This window comes from Leptonychotes weddellii, chromosome 4 (genome assembly GCF_054177405.1).
Source record: "Leptonychotes weddellii isolate Sample4059 chromosome 4, ASM5417740v2, whole genome shotgun sequence".
Classification (NCBI taxonomy): Eukaryota; Metazoa; Chordata; class Mammalia; order Carnivora; family Phocidae; genus Leptonychotes; species Leptonychotes weddellii.
Genome location: NC_138372.1, coordinates 150781495 through 150800297, shown reverse-complemented (window position 1 = coordinate 150800297; position 18803 = coordinate 150781495).

Below are 18803 nucleotides of genomic sequence, written 5' to 3'. Positions count from 1 at the left end.
ACTCTGTCTATAAACCAACTCCTAGCTGCATGCTCCAAGTCCCAAATACCTAACCACAGCATTCAAGACCCATCATGTCCGTCCCTAATTGACATTTTCTCCTAACTACATCTCTCTGATTGGCCTTACAATCCACTCTACTATAACAACAAATTACATTTCTTTCCCTTGGAGGAAGCCATTTATATTTTCATCTCCACATCTTTACTTACGTTGTACTCACTGTTTGGAATGTCCCCCACCCATCCTCGCCTTCTCTGCTGGTTAGTTCTATGCACCATTCAGGACCCAGCGGCAATGTCACCTCCTCTGAAACCTCTCCTGTGTCCACAGTGAGGGTTAATTACTCTCTTCTGTGGCCCTTGTGTACATATCACAGTCCTATGTAGTCCAGCAGTAAACTAACTCATTCCCTCCCACCATCATTCGATTTGAGCTCTTTGAGGACAGGGGTGTGAGATCCACCTGGACCAAGAAAACCCAACCAGGGAAGCACTTTGTTAAGGGTGCTCTCATCTGGTTTTTTGCATCTTACATACTGAAAAGTGCATAGATCTTAAGCTTGATTAATTTTTACATATATATGCATCTCTGTCTTTCTCTATCACTCTCTCCCACCATCCAAATAAAGATATTCAGAACATGATAAGAATCCAAAAAGTCTCCCTTGGGCCCCTCCCAGCCAGTTAGTAACCCCCCCTTACCCACCTCAGGCACCCACTATCCTGACTTCTATCACTATATATTAATGCTCCCTATTTTGAGCTTCATATAATAGGATTATATAGTATACACCCATTTGTGCCTGACATTTTTCACTCGACATTGTATCTGTGAGATTTATCTATGTTGCTCCATTTATCAGTGGCATTTGTTACTTTTTATTCCTGAGCAGTATTCCACTGTATAAATATACCACTTGCTACTTCTTACGGACATTTGTATTGTTTCTCAGCTTTAGTTCTTAGAAATAAAGCAGCTATGAATATCCTTACACCTATATGTGCTTTAGTGGTCATGAGTGCTATATCCAGGACAGAGTTGCTGGGTTAAGGGCCATCGTGTATATTTAGCTCTAGTAGGTTCTACGAACCTTGTTCCCAAGTAGATGTACCAATTCCCACTCCCACCAGCAATGTAATAGTTCCAATTGCTCCATGTTCTTGCTGAGCCTTGGTGTAATCAATCTATTACAGTTTAGCCATTTGGGGAGGGTGTTATGATAGCTCACTACGGTCTTAATTAGATTTTTTCCCCCAGTGACTGATAAAGTTGAGCATCTTTTCTTATGTTTATTGGCTTTTTGACATTCTCTTTTGTGAGGTGTCCATTTATGTTTTTTTTAGGTCTTAACTTGGAACTATGGTAGCCAGTAATATTCACTCAGTCCAGGATTGTGTCAATAACATTGCTTGAAAAGCTTCTTTAATACAAGGCCTTATAAAGGCATCTAAAGAGAAAACTGAGATAAATTGAACTGAGATAAAGTTCACTGTATTTTAATTCAGACATCATTAGATACAATTGATAGAAATTTCTAATCGTTTCTCCTGTGACTCTGGCAAAAGCCCTTAATCCTTAATCAATTCTTCAAAGAGTTGGGTCTGTCCTGTTCCAAGTCTAGATCTCTTTTCTTTGGGGTTCAAATTCTATAGACCATCTTCTACATATATTATTGTATTAGATCAGGTCTACTTTTTGTATTGGGAGCTTTATTACAACCATCAGTTAATTGTTCTACCATTGCTCAAAGTTGGTGGTTTAAGTACAAGAACTTTATCAAGTCAATTCTGTTGAAAGGAGGCTTCTTTCCTCTGGTATTCTCTGTTTAATGCCATCGCTACTTTTTTCTTTTCCAGCATCGGCCTCTCCCTTGAGACCTGTAGTTTCTCATCTCTCTTTGTGGGCTCCCTGGTAGCAGATCAAGGATTTTACTCTTTAGTTACTTGACTTTCAATATCATGTGGGCCATTGCCCATAAGTAGTTGGTGCTCAATAATTGTTGACTTACATTCAACTGGGATTTGAAAGGTGTGGAATGTTATCTGTACTGGTGTTTTCTTGGTAGGTCTGCCTTCATGAGAGAACTTTAGGGCAAGCCATGTACCTTTGTGACTGTGACTCAAACAATAGTAGGATCTGTCTTGATCTAAAATATGCAAAACATTTCTAGCTCCTACCTGGCTCGATAGTTCACCACCATTAGAATATAGTCTTTGAGTTAAGTCTCTGACTTTAGACATCTCTTATTAAATTATTTCTATGCTATCTAGAAGGAGAATACAAACTCAGTGGTGTCCATTCACATTTTAGTAAAGGTTCACTTATTAGTTATCTGGCCTCAGAAAGAAGGCCCCTAAAGAACGGGACAAAGAAGAGGTGAGTCTGGATGTGGAGGCAGGGTTTCACACCCAGGAGAAATGCCAGGGGAGATAGATGAGTGCAGTAGTCAGCCAGGGGCACCATAATCATGGGACCTTCTCCATTCATTCTTGGGAGTCAGGAAACCTGGGTACAAGTCACAGGTAGCTATTTTTTGCTAAGCAACTTTGGATACGTTACTTCACTTCTCTGCAACTTAGTTTTCCTTTCAGTAACATGGAGATAATATCTCCTCTGCTTAACTCACAGGGTGGTTGTGGGGACCAAGTAAAATAATGTATGTGAAAGTGTCTTGTATAACCTAAAGGACTATCACACGTGTTATATTTATTTAATAATAATAATAATTACTGTTGGAGTGCATAAAAAACAGAGAGGCGTTGGAGACAAATTGCTTACTTTATAATTTTACTCTGGGCTGTGGCTTGTGAATGAAAAGACTGGCTGATGAACCCTTATCTATATGGAGAGTTTTATATTATCATGCAAGCAATAGCAGAAAGGTTCAAATGCATGTGCATATTGTACAAATGAACCCATTAGTGAAAAATTATTTTTTTAATTAAAAATAAATGTATGAGGTGGCTTGCTTTATTTCTAGGATGTTGATGGTTTGGGTGGTTATTCATCCTCCGTGAATTTGATAAAGTTCATTTGTTTTGGCATGGGGCAGACTGAGAACAAACCGCATCTGCCTTAGGTCGCGAATTAGATTGGTCTTGCGTTGTTTTATTTTTCTTTTCTTTTCTTTTCTTTTTTTTTAAAGATTTTATTTATTTGGCAGAGAGAGACACAGCGAGAGAGGGAACACAAGCAGGGGGAGTGGGAGGGAGAAGCAGGCTCCCCGCAGAGCAGGGAGCCCGATGCGGGGCTCGATCCCAGCACCCTGGGATCATGACCCGAGCTGAAGGCAGTCGCTTAACGACTGAGCCACCCAGGCGCCTGGGTTGTTTTACTTTTCCACTTTATTCTTCTTCTACTTGGTTGACACATGGTTGATCTCTGGAGAACAGAGAAAATATGCCAGGCCTATATCACTAGCCTGGTTCATTTTATATCAACCAGATGAAATGTAATTGAGTGAATGAAGGAAGACTACAAATTTCAAGTGAAGATATCTATTTTTTTATTATTATTATTATTTGGAAATGCATCCTGCTTTTGTTAAGAAGAAAGACCTATGCTGATTTCCCAGGTGCAGGCAGAATCATACAATGTTTGATCTGGAAGAGACTACACACATCATCTAGTCCAACCCCCTCCCTTTAGATTTAGAGAAACGGAAATATAAAAAGATCTAATAACTTGCCTCAGGTCATATTGTTAGTTAGAGGCAGAGCTACGGCTGGAAGTCTGGTTTTCTGCCCTTGGTCAGGGCGGTTTCTCCCACCTGCCATCTAAGTGTGTGCAAGTGAACAACATTTTTACTAAACAATTGCTTCCTTACAGACTTACAGACCAAAGATTATTTACTGGTTTTTCATAATAATGGCTTGTACTTGTAAAAAGACAAGAATCTAGAAAATTTAATTCTTTGAGATCAGTCCCGATCTGTGCCTTTGGGGAGGAAGGAATGCATTCTTGTTTTTGGCACAGTGCCGGCTCCTTAGTGGACGCTCAGCCAGGGCTTGCCCAGTGCTTGGGCTGTGACAAGGTGGGCTGGGGTGATGCTTGCAACAAACACCTGTGTCAGAATGCCCAGGCTGAGGGTGAAAACACTGATCCCTGGGCTGGGCCCTGCTCCCACGGAGTCCTAGTTTCAGTGGCTTTTATCTAGAAATATATATTATTAACACCTTTTTACTTATTTTTTATTTTTATTTTTTATTTTTTAAAGATTTTATTTATTTATTTGACAGAGAGATAGAGAGAGAGCACAAGTAGGCAGAGAGAGAGGGAGAAGCAGACTCTCCACTGAGCAGGGGGGAGCCCAACGTGGGGCTCGATCCCAGGACCCCGGGATCATGACCTGAGCCGAAGGCAGCCGCTTAACCGACTGAGCCACCCAGGCGCCCCTATTTTTTAATTTTAAAGATTTTATTTATTTATTTGAGAGAGAGAGAGAAAGAGCACGATCAGGGGGAGAGGCAGGCAGAGGGAGAAGCAGGCTTCCCGCTGAGCAGGGAGCCCGATGCGGGGACTTGATCCCAGGACCCTGGGATCATGACCTGAGCTGAAGACAGACGCTTAATGGACAGAGTCCCCCAGGCGTCCCTATTAACACCTTTTTCGGTGATTTTTTAGTGCTTTAATGTTTGAAGTCATTGCTCAGAGACCGTCTTCCTCCTAGTTTCCTAATGCTGTAGACCGATGGATTCCAGATGGACAGGTGGTCAGAAAATATTTCAGTTTTTGTTTACATTTTTTGATCTAAAAAAATTGAAAAGGAAAGTAAACATTACTTACATTTAGTACATGGGTTACCACTGCAGTCGCAGTGCCCCAAGTGAGACTGGGAATTCCTCGGTGCAGGCGTTCTTGACAACGCTGGCTTTAGTTGTTTCCGGTGTATTGCCACAGAATGTACTTTAATGCGAAGGGTTGCATCAGAGTATTTCACTTTATAAAACTCTATGTACACATACATGCATTTATTAAAAAAAAGACCTGTACACATGTGATGATTAGTTTTCTGTGTCTACTTGGCTAGGCTCTGGTGCCCCGTTGTTCATTCAGCCACCAGTTTAGATGTTGCTGTGCGGGGAGTTTTGTAGATGTGATTCAAATTTCAATCAGGAGACTTTGAATTAAAGCAGATTACCCCTCCCATAATGTGGGTGGGCCCTATCTGATCAGTAGAAGGCCTTAAGTTAGAACAAAGACTGAGGTTTTCCAAAGAAGGAGTTTTCCTCAACTGCAACTTAGAAACCTGCATGGGGTTTCCAACATGATGGCCTGGAGAATTCTGACTCCACACTGCAACATGAACCCTTATCTGAATTTCCAGACTGCTGGCCTGTTCTATGAAGTTTGAACTTGCCAACCCCCACAATTGTGTGAGCCAATTCCTTAAAATAAATCTCTCTTTAAATATACTTTATTGGTTATGTTTCTCTGGAAAACCTTGACGAATACCACACACCAGAAATTTATCATTTTGTATTGAGGTGGTGAGTGGCCATATTTTGCACTGCACAGAGTTTCAACAATGATCTTATTACAAATTTTTTGAGTTATCAAACTTAAAGATAAGTTGCTAATTTTAATTTTTTTTTTTACAAAATCGCAAGTATTTCAAGTTGGTATCAAGTCGTCCTTCTTAGAATGCTACCTAAAGGTATTTTTGAAAATATATTTAATCTCTCCCTTCACATACATGTGAGGTTTTAAAAATAAATAAGAAATAGCTTTTTTTTTTTCCCAAATAAAATCTTGCTATGGAGAAAGAATTTTAAAGATGCAATTTTGAAACTAGATTGTGCTTTGTGTGCTTTTGTCCCCCAAAATGATTACATGTTTTGTCTACAAAAACTTTTCTTATCTGTGTATTAAAAAAACACAGAAGCAGACTTTTCTAACCTGTTTGAATGTCTAGAATTCCAGTGGGATTTTAACCCATTTGTGAAACATAAAAATATAGCATCTTCCAATTAGTTTACAAACAAAAATGAGTGGCATAAGGGAAGACAGAAACTTACCAGCTGAATTTCCACCAAAACTTTTGCATAATTAACATTTAACAAATAAGCATGGCAATGTACGTATAGCCAATGACGTGGGTATTTTTCCCACTGGGGTATATATATCTGTGGTAGACATCCGTTTCAGCTCTGAATGCCCATAAAATTAAGTACTCAAATACAGAGATCTGTAAAACACATCCTTGAGTTCTGGTATCCCCAAGATTTCCAAAAGTCATGCCAAACACTCAGTCTTTCTGCTTGTCATAAAATATTATTAATGATAATTCAATTATTTTGTTTCATTATTAAAACATACACTATTAAGATACTTATTGAATTCTTATTTTTGTTGTATTTTTAGAAATTATGCAGTGTATTTGTATAGTAGTGCAAGGACGTAGTTTATAAATAAATATGTGCATGGTGAACTTGAGTACTCAAAATCTACTTATGTTTGGGGTAAGTAATTAAAGGTGTTTGGTGTACAATGCTTGGATTCTGGAAGAGTAAATGAAGCATGCCCCCATGTGGTGAGGGGATGGGTCATAGCCGTAAGCTACAGGCTTTAGGGCAGTCCTTCCACTACTTCAGGACAGGAAGTAAGGAAACAATCTATGCCCAGTGGAAAATCCCAAGGGGGTAAAGTGAGGCTGAGGGCAGTTATGCCAACTGGAGTCTCTCCAGGAGGCTAATACCTCTCTTCTTGTAGAAATACCATGGGACTCAGAGAGGAGGAGGGAAAAAGAAGAACTTGGAAGCCCATCAGGAAATACAGGAAATTTAATTTTAAAATCAGAGAAAGTTTTCATTTAATGGGATTTAGGAGAACATTGGGTAAGTACTGTTTAAAAATGTAAAAATGTGTACAGCCTGGCAGCCTGCCAACAACCTATAGTCAGTACTGTCTCCTCCCCCCTTATCTAGAATGGCTCTTTGTCTTTTTTTTTCCCCCCCTGAAATACTAAACTGTTTGGCTGGTCGATCCATTTTAGAAGAACTTTCATATGAAAAAGATACCACGTGATGGTGTAATTTTTTCCTCTTCTTTAGGATCTAACTTTGGTTTAAACTATTGAGGTCTGGTTAGGGTTTGGAGTAAAAGATTCCCTTCCTCAGCTAAGCAGCGTGTTTACTACTGACAAAGAAACTATGAGGCACAAACCAGATAGGAATGGAGCCAGGTTGTTGTTGTTTTTTTTTTTTAATTTAATTTATAATGCCCAAGTGATTACTGCCTACGAATAGACTCGGTAAGGCAGATGTGTGCAATGGCTTTCTTCAGAGGCAAACAGGGAGGGATAAAGTGTTCAAAGAGTATATTGTATTTTGTTGCATAATTCTCTCCTTCCTCTTGGCAAACATTTGATTACCAGTCAGGGAGAGGAGGCGGGGAGAGAAAGGGATTCGGTAGGGCACTTCAGATAGCAATTTCCGTTAGGAACCTCAGAGAGACAGGGACGACTTCTAATGCTTGTCCTTACATTCAGCAGATGGTGTTCCTCAAGTCAAAATGTGCACCTCTTTAAGGCTTCCCCCCCCCCAGGTCTGTCTTTGGCTCTCTCCTCAGTCAGGACTGGAAGAGTGGCAGCAAGACTCTGAATCCCAGAGGTCCATACACAGGGCTGCCCTTGCCTAGAGTGTGGTCTGTGGAGGAGGCAGGTGTCTATGAACACTGGTCATGTGCTGGAGCCACCACCACTTGACCCTGGATTATTGCAAAGTCCCTCAGCTGGTCTCTCTGCTTCCGCTGTGCCTGGTAGAGTCTATTCTAGGTGCGCAGAGTGATACTCTAGGTCAGATCATGTCCCTCCTCAATGGCTCCCCACTTCACTCAGAGTAAAAGCCAAAATCCTTTCAAGGTCTTGAGAACCCTACAGGATCTGGCCCCATCCTCTTTCTCACCCCTTCTCCCTTGAGCACATCATTCTAGCCACACAGGGCTCCTGGCTCTGTCTCAGATACGCCAAGCAGAGACTTTCCTCTTAAGGCTCCCTCTGCTTGGAATGTTCTTTCCATGGCACATCCGTATAAATTGCCCTGTGTCCCTCACCCTCTTCGGGCCTCTGCTGATATAACATCGAAATACTCTGCATTATTGTCCATTAAAGAACTATCACTACTTGACGTACATAGGTCTTTATTTTCGTGTTGCACAGACTCGTTTACCAGGGAAGCTCCCATTGCGTTCTTTCCTATCAGGATTGGCAGTACAATGTCCTGACAAGTCCGTTATTTGCTAGTTTAGGTTAGAAATATACTTGAATGTCATAAAACTGCATTTTATTTATTTGAAAAAGAAGGCTGCAACATTCCTTCAATCCAGGGTGGATTTGGGGGCAGTTATTTTGAATAAGTGAGGGCTTTCTGTGTAGGTTCTTGGGAAGGTATTGGATGGTTGGGGCTTGGCAAATCTCTAGAATATCAGTTGCTGTGGACTGAAATTGTGTCCCTTTATAATTCATTTGTTGAAATGAATACAATGTTATTGTATTTGGAGATAGAGTTTTTAGGAGGTTGTAAAGATGGGGTTTATGTCTGATAGGATTGGTGCCCTTTAAGAAGAAAGCTCTCTGCCCATGTGCGTGCACCAAGGAAAGGCTATGTGAGGACATGGGAGGAGGCGGTCTGCAAACCAGAAAGAGGGCTCTTACTAGAAACCAAATCATCTGGCTCCTTGATTTTGGACTTCCCAGGCTCCAGACATGAAAAATAAATTTCTCTTTTTTAACCCAGTCTATGATATTTTGTTATGGCAGCCTGAGCCAATGAAGACCCTGGTCTACCACAACAATGCAAAATGGTCAGATTAGCTTGAGAAAGTTCTGGATGCCATTTGACCCTACAGAGCTGGTATTGCCTACTGTCGTCTCTACCTTTAAGGAACGGGCATCCCTCAGGACAAGGGGAAGACAAAAGAGGTCATGTGAAGTGATTTTATAGAGGGGGCTAAATTTTCTCTTCATAAAAGGACAATATATTTGTTTTAGAAAATTTAATAGAGAAGTGAATGAGAAGAAAAGAATAAAGACCTTATTATTTTCAGAGACAGCCATTGTTAACATTTTATTGTATTTCTTTTCAGTCTTTTTTCCATGTATACTTAATGATTCTAAGTTTCTTTGGTATTTCTGCTCTCTTCTGTGTCCTAACACAGTATAACTACTCAGGAACATCCCACCTTCCTGCTACAGTTGCTTGGAGTTGTAGTTTTACCCCCTTATAATTGAAACCAATTATTGTTATTGTTTTGTTATTGTTTATGGTCAATAGTAATTACTGTTACAGCCAATAGTTAATTTCATTTACAGATATTAACACATATTTTTGTGTGTATTATTCACTGTTTGGATTTTTTGTTTGTTTCTTTTTTACTTTTATTTCATGTTCTTCCTGTAGGTTCATCTTTCTCTTTGTTAAAGTATATTCTTTAATAGTTGTTTTAGAGAGTGTCTTTGGGGGGATATATACTCTTGTTCTTTTATGGTTGGAAAAATATTTATTTTGCTCTCACCTTAGAACAAGTGATTAACTGGGTATAAAATTCTAGATTGATACTTCCTTTCCCTTGGCACTTTGCAGGGACCACTGCACTGTCTTCTGCCATCTATGGCCATGGTTTGGAAATGCTCTCAGGGGCCACTTCCTGGTTATTTGTGTGTGATCTGTGTGTTCTCTCTGGCCCTTTTTGAGATTATTTCCTTATCCTCTATGTCCTGCCAATATGGGCTTATTTTTATTTACTGGAAGGCATTATTGCTCTGAGAACTCACATCTCTCTTTCATTTTGAAATGCTCAGCAAATATCATTTTGGATATTGCTACTTTGTCAGTTCATCCGTTCTGCACTTTGTAGATTCCTACTTGTTAAAGATCAGAGACTCTCATTTTCTTTTCCATATTTCTTAGCTATCCTATTTTTTAAAGTAATTTTGTCTTTCTGTGTCATATTCAGGGTAACTTCCTCAGGACTATCTGAATATGAATTCTCTCCTCAGCTGGGAATAGTCCAGAACTTATCCTGTCGTGGCATTTTTATTTCAATAAACCTAATGTATTTTTCAGGCTTAGTTGATCATTTTTCACAGCCTCTTGTTCTTGTTTGATTTCTGCTTGCTTATTAATTCCTTGTACTTTTTAATGGACATGACAGCTTCATTTATCCTCTTTAATGTACTTAATTTAAAAGTCTTCATCTGGTATTTTTATAAAATAAGTTTGATATGGGGGAAAGTTGTTTTCAAGTTGTTTATTTTTTTGGCTTGTTTCCCCATGCATTTGCAATTTTTATTTCTATACTCATTTTGAGTGGAGGGGGCTTTAATTCTGTTTGTTTTTCTCTAATGGTTTTTTCAGTTTCTTTCATCCAGCTCTCTGGGTCCCCGAGTCAGAACCAGGTTCAGTAAAGGCAATTGTAGGGATTCCTGCCTCAGGGTGTGTTGTGGGTAGAACCGTGTCCCCCGAGAAGATATGTTGAAATCCTAACCCTGGTACCTATGAATGTGACCTTGTTTGGAAACAGGGTTTTTACAGATGTAATCAAGGTGAGATGAGATCATCTTGGGTTAGGGTGGGCCTTAATCCAGTGGCTGATATTTTTATTAGAGAAAAGAGAGGGAGATTTGGACACAGAGATACACTTACAGGAGAAGACAATTATATGAAGAAGGAGGTAGAAATTGGAGTTATGCTGGCATAAGCCAAGGAACACCTGTAGACACCAGAAGCTGGACAAGGAAAGGGAATATTCTTCCCAAGAGCCTTCAGAGGGACTATGACCCTGTTGACATCTTGAGTTGGGATGTCTAGCCTCCAGAACTGCGAGAGAATACATTTCTGTTGTTTTAAGCCAACTGATTTGTGATACTTAAAAAAAATTTATTTTTGAAGTATAATTGGCATACAATGTTACATTAGTTGTAAGTGTACTTCATAGTGATTTGACAATTCTACATGTTATGCAATGCTCACCATGATAAGTGTAGTCACTATATTAAGTTATTACAACTTTACTGACTGTATTCCGTATGTTGTAATTTTCATCCCTGTGACTTATTTACTTAATAACTGGAAGTCTGTACTTCTTAATCCCCTATGCCTATTTGCCCATCCCACCATCTCCTTTCCCTCTGGCAACCACCAGTTTGTTCTCTGTATTTATGAGTCTGTTTCTATTTTTGTTTGCTTGCTTGTTTGCAGTTTGTGATACCTTTTTGTGGCAGTCCTAGGAGCCTAAGACAGGGTGGTACTGGGATATTGTGGATCAATCACAGGGACAGAGGGTAGCTTGAGTTGGTGCCTGGTTCCACTTGCCTTCCTGGACTCACATCTATCGAGAGGCACTTGCTGCAGAGGTTGGGCTGAGCTCTCTTTGTTTTTGTGCTTCCTCTGGAGTGAAGAGGCTGAGAAAAGCCACTCTAGCCCCTGACTTCAAGCTGTGAGCCTGGCTTATGACCCCAACCCCCTGTTACCTTGAGTGAGCCCAGCTTGTGACCCCATCTCCTGTACCCTAAATGAGGCAAATTCCTACCTATTGCTGCCATGATTGAACCCAGAGCCTACCAGTCCTGAGATTTCAGTCCTATCTAGTATTTTGCTATTCTGTCCCATCAGTAGTCCATGAATGTACTTATCTTATTGTTGAATCCGCTATGTCTTTTGGTTTTCCTTTCTTATATTTTATCAATGATTTTTTACACTCAGAGCACAGGGAATGAAGGATGGGACTTTCTATGGCATGCTGGCCAGAAGACTATGGTCTCTAGTAAGTGGCTTTTGTTCATTGGTAAACTGTATGTAGTTGCTTTTTTACTACTCAACAAAAGCAACATCAGTATTGTTCCATGCTATTAGAAACTCTTTATGAACATAATGTCTAATGGCTGTGTAATATTCCATCAAATGTAAGTGGGGCCGTTCTTTAAGGAGATACTTTACAGTGATAAAAACCTTTGCCATGAAATATCTCAATTTACAGCTTGAAGAATCAGTCAGAACATTTTAAGGCAGAGGTGTCGGAGTGCTGCAGGGCCCCCATTTTATGTTTCAGTTGGAGTGGAAGCAGTAAAGTTCAGTGACTGACCTAAGAGAGGTGTCTCTACTCGCGTTCTAAATTTCCTGAGCAAGGAGCAGTTAAGAGAGGCTTCACAATCCACTGAGCAGTGTAAGTGGTTTCCATGGAATTTCATTTGGTTTCTGAATATAGCCTTAGGTTATGTGCTGTGAAGGAAGTTTTGACATTTTAAATGATTGTAACTTGACATCCAAAACATTTTCCATTGGAGATGAGAAACAGGCAACAAACTGTGTTCCTCCACAATAGCTAAGATTCAGTTTTTGACATTCAGAGCTTTCTCCTGAGATTCTAACAGGGAGCCCTGTAGGACTCCTTTGCTCCCTTTCTTTCTTGAAAGTGACACTGAAAGCATTGTGTTTTTGAGAGCAATGTGAGTTTCTACCTATTTCACAATAGCATCCGTCTTAGAAATGTGTGGGGCTAACAGCATTCTGAACCCACTTCATAGAAAGAAAAAGAGAATGAAGATGTGACTCAAGAAATGATGCCCCATTAGGGGGCTTTGTTGAGAGTCGTACTTTTATCCATAGGCTGAGAAAAATAATTTCACTATCTCAAAATTATGATATTGTAAAAGTTGGCAGGGCCTTAGTTGTACTGAGACCAGCTCTCATTTGATTTTTAAATGTCTCCTACAACCTCCCCAAGAAGTGGTTATTAAACTTTTGCTTGAATATCTCCGGTTATAGGGAAACATTACTTATGAGAGCAGCTAATTCCATTGTTAGACACAATAGTTGTTAGAAAATTCTTAATATTGAGTAAAAATCAGTCTTCCATTTGTTCTAATTTCCTGTCTGGAGCCACAGAATAAATTTAGAATTTCTGCCATTTAGCAACCTTTTGATTACCTAAAGACATTTGGTATGGGCTCCCTGGATCTTCTTTTCTTTAGATAGTATAGCTCAGTTCCTTCAAACATTTCTCATATTTCTTTAACTTCAGCTAAAGAGATGACCCAGCTTGAGTCTGGAACTGAGGTCACAGATGGTGTCTTAAAACACAATGTGGGGCCGCCTGGGTGGCTCAGTTGGTGAAGCATCTGCCTTTGGCTCAGGTCATGATCTGGGGTCCTGGGATGAAGCCCCACGTCGGGCTCCCTGCTCAGTGGGGAGTCTGCTTCTCCCTCTCCCTCTGCCCCTCCTCTTCCTCTGTTCCTCTGCCCCACTCATGCTCTCTTTCTCTCTCTAATAAATAAATAAAATCCAAAAAAAAAAACAAAAAACCCAAAACAAAACAAAAAAAATGTAATGGGAAGCCAGCTATGCCAAAGTCATGCAAGGGTCAGTAACAAAATAAAGTTCAAAAACAAAGATCATTAATTAGGAGGGACTTGGTGCCAGGAAGTTGCTATAGAAGAGTAGTGAAATCTGAGAAAGAATTTAGCAGAAGATTAGAGTCTAATACTTAGGGCAGTGGCCAATAGTGGGGGTGAATTCCAGAGAAAAGGGACTGGATAGGACAAAGGGTAAGAATCAGAATCCAAGAGACTCCACAGAATCAGGATAGAGCGGAGCTTTCTGGAGGCTAGACAAGATATCATCACCCCAGAGAATAACCCTACCTTTTGTTACTTGCCTGGCCTCCTTCTTAGTGGGAAACAGATGTGGCCTTTAATAATATGAAATGGCTTTGTGGTTCTTCATGATCCTATTCTCTTCCCAAATTACTTGAGTCTAAGTCACTTGATTCACATCTAGTGGACAGCCTGCAGAAGAGATAAAAGTTGCCTTCAGCAACTGCTGCACAATCCTGTCGTATATGCTTGGAGTTTATTGAAGAACAACTAGATATCATTGTTAACAGCAGCCTGTATCTAACAGCTCCTTCCACCCTCATTGGTATCGTAAACAAAGATCCTAAAGAAATGTTACCTGAAAAAAAAAATCTAAAACTATTGCCTTTCAATTTTAAATAAAACTTTCTCCTGGTCAAACCTCATTTCTTCCAATTCAGCTCAATTTCCTTCTAATTGAGGCCTATGGATTTAGGCTACTCTTGAAACTTCTCTCCATATCCATTCTTTGGGGTTGAGCTTGATCAGATCATGAGCTAAGGAATGTGAATTTGCAATTTCACCGTGGTTAGCCTGACCTTTTTACTAGGAAGTCAAGCAGCTCTGGGCTAAAATTCTGGCTGTGTCATTTCTAGCCATAGAACTGGCCTTGGGAGAGTTTCCTTGTCTGAGACTCAACTTGCTTCTCTGTAAAATGAGGATAATCATGATTTATGTGATTTAAGTGACATGATGGATGTAATGTGTTTATACAATACTTAGCACAGAACACATGCTTTGTAATGTAGATTTTAAAGTCTAGCCCAGTCACAAAAACTTAAACTTAACAATGAATAATTGTCAAATAATAAGTGAGTGAGTATCCTCCATGGCCAGCACCCAGGGTGAAAGCTATGTATCTATTGACCAAAAATGTCCAGGTTGAGGGACCAGTCATTACATGTGAATTGATTTCTTTCTATAATTTACATGTTAATAATAACACCACTAACAGGGAATTCTGAGGGACTAGAACTGTGTTAAATATATACAAATATTATCTTCTTTAATTTTCACCACATACTTATGAGGTTGGTATTCTTTTTTTTTTAAGATTTATTTATTTGAGAGAGAGAGAGAGAGCATGGGGGGAGGGTAGAGGCAGGGTTGGACAGAGAGAGAGAGAGAGAAGCAGACTCCCCGCTGAGCGCAGAGCCCGACATGGGGCTGGATCTCACCACCCTGAGACCATGACCTGAGCTGAAATCAAGAGTTGGACATTCAACCGACTAAGCCACCCAGGTGCCCCTGGTATTATTCTTTCTGAAGAAGAGAGTAAGCACAGTGAAGTACAATGACTTTTCCCAATGCATATCCAACTAGAAAAGCAGCTGAGCTCGCATTTGAATCCAGATGTAACTTCAAAATTTCCTTTAAACCCAATGAAGAGGGGCTATGGGAAAGATTTGAGGCTTCTGTGTGGGTTGTCCATTCCTAAGAGAGTTTCCCCAGGAGAGCAGATTCCCCTGGGTCTGGGACAGCCAATGTTGGGATCCAGAGTAAGCAAATGGTGAGAGCCAGGAGGAAATAGATATGACTGGGATGGGCAGAAATGGCAGAGTCAGGGCAGAATGGCCTGGAGGCAGGTGGGAAAGAGTCTGTGAGTGTCCAGGATACGTCTTTACTCCAGTATGAATAGAGAACCAATGTCAGCCAGGTGTCTAGAGGAGGTGTTCCTGTAGGAACCGAGCCACCAGCATGTGAACTCCTTTGTCTTGTTCATGCTGTGAGCCGTGCTTGGTCTATAGTGGGTGCCCACTAAACAATTGTTGCATATACGAATGAATGAACAATTAAAATATTTGCTCTAAGACCATGATTCTGAAATGGAAGAAATCATTGGCCCAACACAAAAGGACTGCACGTGCTGCTTGCTCATGTGGTGGGCACCCTGCTTAATACTGTTGAGGAAGATAAAGAAGTAAGGAGTGGTGTCTCCCATGGCTTCAAAGAGAAACATAATGTAGGTATGATGTTCATTGTCTCCTTTTAAGCTTCAGTTTGTAAGACAGGCTCTGATAAGTTTGTTTGTTGTTGTTGTTACATCCTTGGCCTCCACAGTAGGAAAACCAAAACCAAAAAACAACCCCTTAATGCAAATTTAAATTTTTGAGTGGGAGCAGTGTTCTTGACCAAAGCCAGAAATGATTCCATCAAATTGGCGAAAAGAGGACACAAAAGAGCTCAACCTATTGAAATGCGTATCTTTATTGGGGATTTCTGCTGCATTTGTACAAACTGTAGTTTAGAAGCCCAGACATGTCTAATGGCATTAAGAAGAGCCAAAGTCCATGTTAATTCCCAAGAGTCTCTCTTCCTCTAGGCTACTTAACATTGGCCGCCATTTCTTAAACTGCATTTATGTTTCATGTCTCCTTGGTCTGTCACTACTTCTTATGCATGCGTCAGTGTGGTGGGTTTGGAGCGAGGCAGTTGGGGAAGTGGGAGATGAAGGGATGGAAAAGGTTGTTTTTGAATGGAAGAACTTGTTGGCCAGTTTATATTACCTTTTACCCTCTCGCTTTCAACCTGGGGTCTTATCTTTAATATCCAATGGCTTCTTCACGAGTAGGACCTTAATACTTCAAATGTATATTATAAATAGAAGAATCTTTAAAAATCTCTTTTATTGTGTTCCTTAGTCACAAAAACCTTTTCTTTATTTTTTCATGCTCAACACATAATCAGTGGGGCAGACAATGTAAAAATGTTTTAAAAAGTTGTCCCAGGGCATCATAAGGTGGGGCAGCCTGTCACTGGTGTATATTTAACTAGAATATTAATGAAGGGAAAAGCCTCGGTATTATTGTGGTTAACGCAGTTCTTTAAAACTTCACAGCACAAGACAACATGTTTTGCATTACTGCTTACCCCCTTGAAGGAAACGGTTGTTTTAGGGGGACATCGTGAGACCGATCTCATTATGTGCCACCATGGCGGCTCACATATCTTCTAGAAATCTGAAATGCTTTAAACACATCCAAATATTTCCACAGCAAGAATTTCCATGTGCAGAGCTGCCAAGCCCTGCTCTCGTCACAGAATGAGATTAGTTATTTACCAGAGGTCTCTGTTAATTACTAAAACAAATGATTTACCACCTCTTTTGGATAGGCATGGCAGTATGTAATTATGGATATTGGAAACCGCGTTTCGTCATCTAGGATTTTAGATGTTTCTTTCCGCTTCTCTAAAAGTCAGAAGGGGTCTAAACAGTCTAGTCTTTTACTGACATTTCATCCCTCTGCCCAATTCATTAGCTGGAGTTGGAGAATAGATAATTCTCTATGGGGCTGGAACAGGAGTGGGCGCCCTGCTCACACCCCCTTGGCATTCACCTGTGCGCTAGAGGATGCTCACTGGGTCACCCAGTGGCTCCCTGCTCAAAGACTTTTTTTCCTGGCTATGAAGTGCCCTTAGGGTCTGTGGGGCAAACTGGAAGTTCTATTGAGTTAATTTCCCGAAGCAGCCTCAACCAATGAAGGATGAAGATTAGGCGGATAAAAGCCACAGCTTCCTTGCTCCTCAGGATAACTCCGTGTGGGGAATTCCTATTGTCTCCCAGCGTCCCTGGAGGGATTTAGCACCAGGTGCTAACTGGCTATACAAAGCCCCCTTTATGCTTCTTCCCTCCCTGCAACAGTTTCTCGAGCTCCACATTGGTGATTCCCACACTTGAATCTCAGAATCTGCCTCTGAAGGAATCCAGAAATCCTCAGGAAAAATTTCTGAACTGATTTTGGGATTCAAGCAGAATGCATCTGGGTTATATTGAACCAGCTCCAGCTTGTCATGAGGCTCTATGCCTCTTTCCTTTTTTTTTAAATTTTTTTAACTAGACTTTATTTGTTAGAGCCTTTTCAGGTTCACAGCGAACTTGCACTGAACATATAGAGGGTTCTTGTATACCCCGTACTCCACATGCACAGTGTCCCCCACTCTCAATGGCTCACGTCAGAGTGGGACGTTTCTTACAACGGACGAAACTACACTGACGTATCCTCACGTCCCAAAGTCCAGAGTTTACCTGAGAGTTCACTCTTGGTGTTGCTCATTCATTCTATGAGTTTGGACAAATGTATAATGACATGCATCTACCATTCTCTGGGCTTTGCCTTAAGGACTGAATGCATGCTTTAAAAAAAAAACCAAAAACCTCTAAGTTAATATTTAAATTTCACTCCTGTAGCTTTCCATCCTGAGCGGCTGCCGAGCAGGAGTGCCTGGTGATAATTTGCTGCATTTCATCTGCGTTGCAGTGGTGGGAACGTGCCGTCCCTCGGCAGGTTGTTGGGGGCGGCTGTGCATACCTAAACGTGTGGGTATTGTCTTCTGCCTTGGGATCTTCAGTTGAAACCGACTGTGTAAATATTATCTATTATTATTACTGATAATTACCCGCAGCTGTAACAGTGATACAGCTTGTGTGCTGTGAGGCCCAGATGTGAACTCCTGGGCCGCCGGGTTCCACGGTGATGCGAACTGCAGGGAACTTGTCTTGTGCGACTGCATCTTCACACAGAGAACAAAATCCCCATTGCTCAGAGATGGTGGCCTGTTGTGCTCTACACAGCTCAATCCTCATTTGCGCTTCCGAGAAGTAACCCCCCTTTCTTTTTTAAAACGTAGAATGGAATAATCAGCTATAGTTCTTGGTGGGAGGTCCCCTGTGTTCTGCCCTAGATTTTCAATCTGGCTGTCAGGCCAAGCTGAATTGTAGATGGAGGAGGGATTTTTGTTTTGTTCTGTTTTTTGTTTTTTGAGTTTTTTTTTTTTTTCTTTTTCTTTTTTTTGAGGGGGGGAGTTTTGGGCAATTTTCTTTCTTTACTTTTTCTTGTTTTTTTCCTTTCCTTTCCCCCGCTTCTTTTTTATCCCCTACAAATCACAATGCTTGCAGCTGCATGGTTTCAGGGTTTCAGAAACTGTACATGCTCCCTGCTGGGCTACAAGCAACGACTTATCTCCCTGCCTGGGTGGGGAAAGTGACAGCCTGGGCCCCAGGAGCCTGAGCTCACTGCATGGCCGAAGGCCCCTCGCTTCCTATCCCCCATCTGTTAAGTACCTGTGAGTATGGGAAGCATTGTGGACTTACAGATGTCTTTCTTATTTCCTCTTAAAAGTCCCTCTTTGTCTTATTTAAAGTGATTTGATCCGCTGCTATTGTGTTAGT